The following is an 8,696-nucleotide window of genomic DNA, read 5'->3' as shown; positions in this document are numbered from 1 at the left end:
TCTGATTTGGGTTTTTATACCACTTGCTAATTAATTTTAACTGTTGTCCTCTAACCTTTATATTTTAAATTTTAATTATCTGGGAGTTGCAAAACATGAAGTCTTCTGTATTTATCTTCAAATCTTTGTCCAATATACCCATCAATACTTCTTTTATTCTAAATTGTTTCTGCAAAAGTAAATTGTAAACCTTTCCTGTTAACCCTTTCTCTACCCATATATTTCTCTCCAGTATATCCTCCTCCTCCTTCCTTACAGGAAGTTACAGGATATATTCAGTTCTCACCATGAACTAGTTTATACCATGAGCACCAAACACTGGTGGCTTTGTTTGGGCATCCACACCCTTTCTTAAGCAAAATTATTACTTTATACCAGTCAGACAGAGTAGCACATCTATGGTGCAATCCTAATTAGGTTTACCCAGAAGTAAGTCCTATTGAATTCAATTGGTTTTACTGCCTCATGAGCCTATTTAAGATTCCAGCCTATAACAATGAAGCTACTTCACTGTTCTTTGATCAGGAAAAAAACGAACTACGCATTTTGCACTTTATCTTGCAATTAACAAAAGTTAGACTTGCTTTTTATCAATTTTTTTTAAAAAGAATCCAAGCTGGTTAATGGTACAAGCAAGCACTGGGTAGAATGTGTAGATTCCAGCTAAAATGTGGCTCACCTGGTAATATAGCCATAGGGGAATGGAATGGATTCCTTTAAAACCCAACAGGTTGCTAGATATGACCAGAAAGGCCTGAATACCATGCAGGTAGGAGCAAACCACACTTACACCATGTCCCCTGGCCCTATTTTAGAGATATCGTGCTGAACAGCATCAAAATACATTGCAAGAGCCAAAGGATCAACAGGGTGTCATTCCCCTGTCTTTCTCTTAGAACAGGTAATCAAATCAGGGAGACCAAGGCTATTTTGTTCTTGAACAATGACTTGAGACCACAGTGAAACAAGTCCTGATAATCTGTTTCCTTCAAGAATGTCTGAATTGGCTTCATCACTGTCAGATGTAGCCTTGCTTAATAGGTCCAAAGTATTCTTACTATCTTTTCCTGTAAAAATATAAATACTTTCTTGTCTGTTATGTATCCTTTAAAGGAAATTTAGGGGCTAAACAGACAGGCAAAAAGAGGTGCTTTTAGGCTAACTTGAAGGTGTGGCATTTAGATGACACATGCTTTGAAGCCAGCAGGAAACTGCCCTCTAGGTGCCTTATGCAGAGAAAAGCCGCTTGAAGCCAAATCATGTGGTTATGACATGAGCACTCCAGATGCCTTGGGAGCCAGCGGTATGGTTGGTTTCAATGTGGCTCCAGAAAAGGCAGCTTCAAGCCTTTTTTTTCCTGCCCATCTGTTTCGCCCCTTAATGCCACAAGCAATGAAATGGTATAAGATGCCAGCCACAGATCCTGGCAAAACGTCAGGAAGAAACTCTTCCAGAACATGACCACATAGCCCAAAAAACCCACAAAAAACTATGGAAGCCGGCCATGAAAGCCTTCGACTTCATGGTAGTTATAGAAATACTATGTTGGGGTTAAGAAGTTTTTATTTTTATTTCTGGCTTGGCAACTGCATTCTTGAAATGGTCTAAAGATACAGGTCGGGAAAACAAAGGGAATGGTGAGATGTGTGTGTGTGTGTGTAATTCTGACCAATCTGGATATTTCTCAGTGAGCAAGCAAAACAAAACTCAGGTTTAATGCATGTCTCCTCTGGAGTAAGCATCAATGCAGTAGCTACCTGGGCTGTAAAATAGAACTCAACTCCATGGAAAGCTCCAAAGTTACTCCCACATTCAAAAACATTCACCTTTAACAGATTGTTATAAACAACAGCCCATTTTTGTTATTTTATATTACTTAAGCTGTTTGAGAAATATAGAAAACCATTGCTTTCTTTTACTTCTTTCATTGCATCTCATCCTTTCTTCTAAACCTCCCTCCTGTTTTTGTAGTGCTTAATGATAGGTATTTCTATGACTTGAAACAGGTACCTAAGGCATGGCTGAAAACCAAACTACTATTTCCCTGAAGATAAAGGATAGCCAATTCATCCTGCCAATTCATACTTATAAATCTGATTAATTGACCTAAGCTTTACTTTGAAATAATATTGGAGACAATTCGCACAAGGTATTTTGTGCACAGTATACAGGAACAGATTGCTTTTCTCTTACTGCACATTCAGACTACAAATAATGACAGCCTTTCTTAAGCTTGATTTGGAGACTCGGGGGTTGTCTACACAGGTGAAAAAAATTGTATTCACTTTATACCCTGTTCTGTAGGAATACATGCTGTACACCTTGCTTCACCGTGAAACTGCTTGTTTAGGCAGTGATACAAATTTTAAAAGCTCAATTTTTTCTCTACTGTAGAGGAAAAATGATTTTTGACATATGTGTCAGATAAAGGTGGAATCAGGGTGGGTGGGCATGATTGGAGGGTAGGACTAATATGACAAACTTGGTGTGTATCATCATTTTTAAAAAATGTTTAGGGCATAGTAATGAAAGGCTAGCAGGGCTTCTGAAAGGGGGTATATTTAGTATTTTATAAACTTTTGATTACATGAAGTTGTCCCTTTGTAGTTGCAAGGGTTGGGGTGCCTGGCCATGTGTGCACTCCCTTGCTCATTTGCTCACTTAGGCTGCAGGAAGAGGAAGGAGGTGGCCAGATCTACCCTTAACTCCATTAGCTCCCTAGAATCATGGGCAATAAAGGGGCCAATTTATTTTACTGTGATTGCTGTCAATGGAGTGATTTACCCTGGTAACTAAGATGTTCTCTCCAGCTGAGCCCAGCATGCCATGAGATTAACAGTGAGGGGGAAGATCAGGCTACCCACTCACCATTGGTTGACTTTGGAGAAATGTCACCAGCAGGGCTCTGCTGGGAAAAAGTCAACAGCAACTGAGGTGAAGCATTCAATTGCTGGCAATCACAGTGAAGGAGATGGGCAGCTTTTGTCCTCTGTGTGTGTGTGTGTGTGTGCGTACGTACGCACGCACGCACGCACGCACACACGTGTGCATCAGAAGACAATATAAAGCACCTTTAAAAATAAATCAACACATAGTGGGGGGGAGGAGGAGACATTTAGACTTACTCATTGCCAGTCACTGGGATGTGAAGGGGAAAGGGAGGCAACCAATTAGAGTGCAAGCTGGCAAGACTGACAGGTGACCAATAAAGCTTGGTTTATAGGTTTTGGCATGCTTTTTCTTGTTTCAGGTCATTGTAGACATCCCCCATGTACATCAGTGCTGAAGAGCTGTACCACTATTATTGGTGTCTCCTCTGGGATAATCTGTAATATGGAGGCCTTAACCTCTTCTGTTCACAAAAAGATTCTCACCATTTTCATTAGACTCAGTTCACTTGCCCTACTGACCAGAACAAATGTATGCTTTGGTAATTACATTCTCTATTTATGAAATATAATCTGTGGGTCCAATTGATCATTTTGCACCCACTGATTGGTCTTGAACTGTCATATGTTTTCACAGGCAGTATGATCTCATTGTAGTGGAACTGGGCCATATGCTGCTGAGAGATTTTTCATTAATAACAATATTTATGTCAAAATCACGGTTCCATGAAGGCGTGAAATTATTCTGAAAATTACAGGCAGCCTGACCAAAATTGACATTACTTTCATCAAATATGCATATTCATCCATGAAAGGGTATACTTTAATATTTTCACTGCCAAGGCAATCAACAGTCTGTATTCATGTGGTATTTTAATGTTTTTGCTTCAGACCTTTTTCTTCCTGCGATTTTCATCAAATTCCAGAATGTTGACATTCACATGACAGTGATGATGATTGTTTGTACAGCTGCAAGACTCACAAACCCCATAGTTATATGTGGGTGAGAATGGAATACCCATATGCAAGGAGAACTTAAGCCTTATGTCTTAGGGGGTTCAGCAGCCTCAGAATTGCAAAATTCGTAAGACTGTGGTTGCATATGATTACATATCTCCTAAACTTCAAACTCAATAATATATTGCAATTGCATATGAAACCATATTTGTGAAAAAGATGTACAAGTATACCACATGAACTCAAGTATACCACTGATGAATAAAGGAAGTCAAGAGCAGAAAAAATGTTTAATTTCTTCTCTACAAAATCCTGTGATAATTGAACAAGAAACAGAGTTCTCACAAGTTTTTTTACATCCATGATGAATCAAAATTGCATTTTATTAAGGGATATAGAACAGAAAAGGGACTAATCAAATCATAGAGCTGTAAGATTCAGAGAGCGATCTCATGGGGGGGATCCTCCTTTGTTGAGATATTGCTCATTACACAATTTTTGCCAGTGAACATTGTGACAAAACTGTACACGTCTTTAGCCATAATGAGAGACATATATATATTTCCTCCCTGTGGGACTCCCTATCCTTTGGAGGACTGAGGCCATGACTCAGCAAGTACTGCCTTCCATCCAGTTCAGCTGCTTTGCTTACATGGGTTACAAAAACAGGACTATTATAGGATCACAGTTTATCCAGAACTTTGTGAAGTGATGGAAGATACCAAGGGACTTTAAGGAGGAAGAGGTTTCTGTCTGCTGCTGCCTTGAAGCTTTGCTTCCCAGTGGGATTCCTTGCTCTTTGCAGGATTTAGATCCTGACTCAACAGGTACTGCCTTCCATCCAGCTCAATTGCCTTTCTGTCTGGGCTACAGAAATAGGACTCTTGTAGGGCTGGGTCTTTGCCAGTGGGCTGGTTGTCCACAGGGGCAACACCAAATAGAAAATGAAGGGAGTGGCCAATGCCTGCTTACTGAAGGGCAGAGTCACTCTTTCCTATTCTTTTGTTAGCAGACAATTAGTTTATTTTTATTTTGTAGGCTCTTGAGAATTAAAGAAAAGGGTTATTCTGTTTTAATTGTACATTTTAAAAAGTTTTAAAAATCATTTCTAATTATGTATCATAAATTATTTTAATGTCATTAATCATAGAATCATAGAGTTGGAAGAGACCACAAGGGCCATCCTGTACAACCCCATGCCATGCAGGAACTCTCAATCAAAGCATACCCGACAGATGGCCATCCAGCCTCTGTTTAAAGACCTCCAAGGAGGGAGACTCCACCACACTCCAAGGGAATGTGTTCCACTGTCGAACGCCCTTACTATCAGGAAGTTCCTCCTGACGTTTAAGTGGAATCTCTTTTCCTGTAGCTTGCATCCATTGTTCCAGGTCCTATTCTCTAGAGCATCAGAAAACAAGCGTGCTCAATCTTCAATATGACATCCCTTCAAGTATTTAAACAGGGCTATCATATCACCCCTTAACCTATTCTTCTCCAGGCTAAATATCCCCAGCTCCCTAAGTCGTTCCTCACAGGGCACGGTTTTCAGACCCTTCACCATTTTAGTCGCCCTCCTTTGGACACACTTCAGTTTCTCAATGTTCTTTTTGAATTGTGGTGCCCAGAACTAGTCACAGTATTCCAGGTGGAACCTGACCAAAGCAGAATAGAGTGGCACTATGACTTCCCTTCTATTGATGCAGTCTAAAATTACATTGGCATTTTTAACTGCCACATCACACTGTGTGATTCATGTTCAACTTGTGGTCTATTTGGACTCCTAGATCCCTTTCACATGTAGTTTCGTTCAGCAGGTGTCCCCCATTCTATATCTGTGCATTTCATTTTTCTGCCCTAAGTGCAGTAGCTTTCATTTCTCTGTGTTGAATTTCATTTTGTTAGCTTTGGCCCAGCTTTCTATTCTATTCAGGTAATTTCAAATTTTGATCTTGTCCTCTGGTGTATTAGCTACTCCTCCTAACTTGGAAGTTTATTGCACTGGCCCTAAAATGGGCCCAGTGCATTGTAAAACGTGTATGTATGCGGGCGTGCACAGAACAGGATGGGGCCAAGAACCCCATTTTACCGCATGCTGGAATGCCGCCTTTGCCGCCAGGCGTTCCAATTGCGTCCCTGTTCCATTCCAGAGGGTGCCATTTCTGAGAACTGTTCTAAAGCATTCTCAGAAATGGCGCCCTCTGGAATGGAACGGGAATGCAATTGGAATGCCCAACAGCAAAGGCGGCATTCCAGCGTGCGGTAAAATGGGGTTCTTGGCCCCATCCCATTCCGTGTGTGCCCATGCGTGTGCACGTTTTAGAACGCACTGGGCCCGTTTCAGGACCAGTGCGATAAACTCCATGGTGTCATCTGAAAATTTGATAACTATGCCCCCAGTACTGTCATTCAAGTCATTAATAAAGATGTTGAATAGCACTGGGCCCAGGACATAACCCTATGGCACCCTAGTAGTCACCTCTCTCCATGATGAAGAGAAGGAATTGTTGAGCACTCTTTGGGTTCAGCCAGTCAAACAATTACAAATCCATGTAACAGTTACATTGTCTAGCCCACATTTTACAAGCTTGTTCGCAAGAATGTTATGGGGAACCTTGTCAAAGACCTTACTGAAATCAAGATATAATATATCTATGGCATTCCCGTTATCTAACAAGCTGATACTTGTATATATATAAAAAAGAGATTAGATTTGTCTGGCATTACTTATTTTTCTAAAACCCATGTTGACTTTTTGTGATTATGGAATTGCCTTCTAGATGTTCACAGACTCTCTGTTTAACGATCAGCTCCAGAATCTTTCCTTGTATTGATGTCAGACTAACTGGATGATAATTGTTGGGATCCTCTTTTTTCCCCCTTTTTGAAGACGGGGAAAACGTTTGCCCTCCTCCAGTCTGCTGGGACTTCTGTTCTCCAGGAGTTCTGAAAAAGTATTATCAATGGCTCTGAAATGATATTTGCCAGTTCTTTTAATACCCTTGGTTGTAGTTCACCTGGTCCCGGAGACTTATATTCATTTAGGTTAACCAAGTGTTCCTGTACTATCTTTTTACTTACTTTGTGCTGAAATTCTCCTATTCTGTCCTCTGCTCCACTTTCCTCAGGCTGAGGACCCTTTGCCTTTTCTGAGAAGACTGAAACAAAGAAGGTGTTGAGTAATTCTGACTTTTCTCTCTCACCAGTTAGCATTTTGCTATCTTCTCCATGCACTGACCCTACCATTTCCTTCTTCTTCCTTTTGCTGTGGACATACCCCCAAAAGCCCTTTTTATTGTTCTTAACCTCTCTAGCAAGCCTGTATTCATTCTGCACTTTCGCTTTTCTGACTTTACCACTACATGTGCTAGCTATTTGTTTGAATTCTTCTTTGGTGATTTCCCCATTTCTTATACATGTTCTGTTTAAAACTTAGCTCACTTGAAAATTCCTTAGTCATCCATCCTGGTTTCTTGAGACACCTCCCATTTTTCCTCCTTATTGGAACTGTCTGAAATTGTGCCTTCAGTATCTCCCTTTTGAGAAAATCCCATCCATCCTGAACTCCCTTCTCTTTTAGTATTCCTGACCATGGTTGAATTCTGTTTTAATGTCTATGGTGGGATACAAACCGCCGCTTTGCGGCGCTTCCCCGCCGGCACCATTTGCTCCACGCGGGAGCTGCAGCAGCCAAACCACGCGGCTCCCGCGCGGAGCAAAAAAGAAGCTCCATTTTGGAGCTTCTTCTTGCGGCGCACTGATGACGTCGCGAAGCACCGCTGGCGCATTCGCGACGTCATAGGCGCCGCGACACGTCTGGACGCTATGCGTCCAGTACGTAAAGATGGCGGCGCCCATGTGGAAGGGGCGCCGCCATCTTGTACGTATTGTATACATACTAGGGTTAGGGGGGTGCGGAAGCACCGCCCCTTCCTAACCCTAGTACGTATACAATACGTACTATATGGCGGTGTGTATCCCACCAATCTTTCATATGCTTTAACAATAGAATCATCATCATTATTATTAACATTATTATTATGCTTTATTTTTATAGCGCTGTAGATTTGCATAGCGCTATAATACAAACAATAAAATAGTTAAGAATTACAGAGTTGGGAGAGACCACAAGAGCCATCCAGTCCAACCCCCCGCCATGCAGGAATACACAGTCAAAGCAAACCTTCTTGAGACTGGTTTTAGGGAAAAGGGGAGAGGTATACTGTGAACAATAATAATGTTGTTATTGATGATGATGGTGATAATGTTGTTATTGATGGTGAACACAACACTGTTTTATTGTGTTGTATTATTTTATCAATTATTTATTTACTTATTTGATTTATATTCCACATTCCCCCTTGAATGGGACTCAAAGCAGCTTTGAAAACAATATGAAATACACATGTTAAAAAGCATTAAATGGTACATAAATTAAAACACTACTTTTAAAACATTAAACATTAAAACAGCTAAAATATACATTAGATACTAAAAAAATACCCAGCACATTCAGCAACACTTTACTTCCTCCTGGTTAGCCAAGGCCAAAGGCCTGCTTAAACAAGGGCGGGATACAGACGGGCAAAAAGGGGTGTGTTCATGACGTCATGAAGATAGAGCCTTCAGACGGCCCTTACCTGAATGCCGCCATGAACACGCCGCCCGCACGCCCCAAGCGGGAAGAAGCGGCATTAAAAAGGTGCTGCTTTTCCCCGTTTCTTTTCTATATACTGCGCAGCTGCGCATCTCCGTCTGTAAGCTGCTGCACCGGTACGCCAGAATTGTTACGCTGCTAATTTAAGTTGCCCATTTAAAAGCTCCGTGTCTGCTGCGTCGCATAATGAGTCG

This window comes from Sceloporus occidentalis, unplaced genomic scaffold (genome assembly GCF_023333645.1).
Source record: "Sceloporus occidentalis isolate IW3139 unplaced genomic scaffold, rSceOcc1.0.p SCAF_4, whole genome shotgun sequence".
NCBI classification, from domain to species: Eukaryota; Metazoa; Chordata; class Lepidosauria; order Squamata; family Phrynosomatidae; genus Sceloporus; species Sceloporus occidentalis.
The sequence above is the reverse complement of the archived record's forward strand: the minus strand, read 5'-3'. Positions refer to the sequence as shown.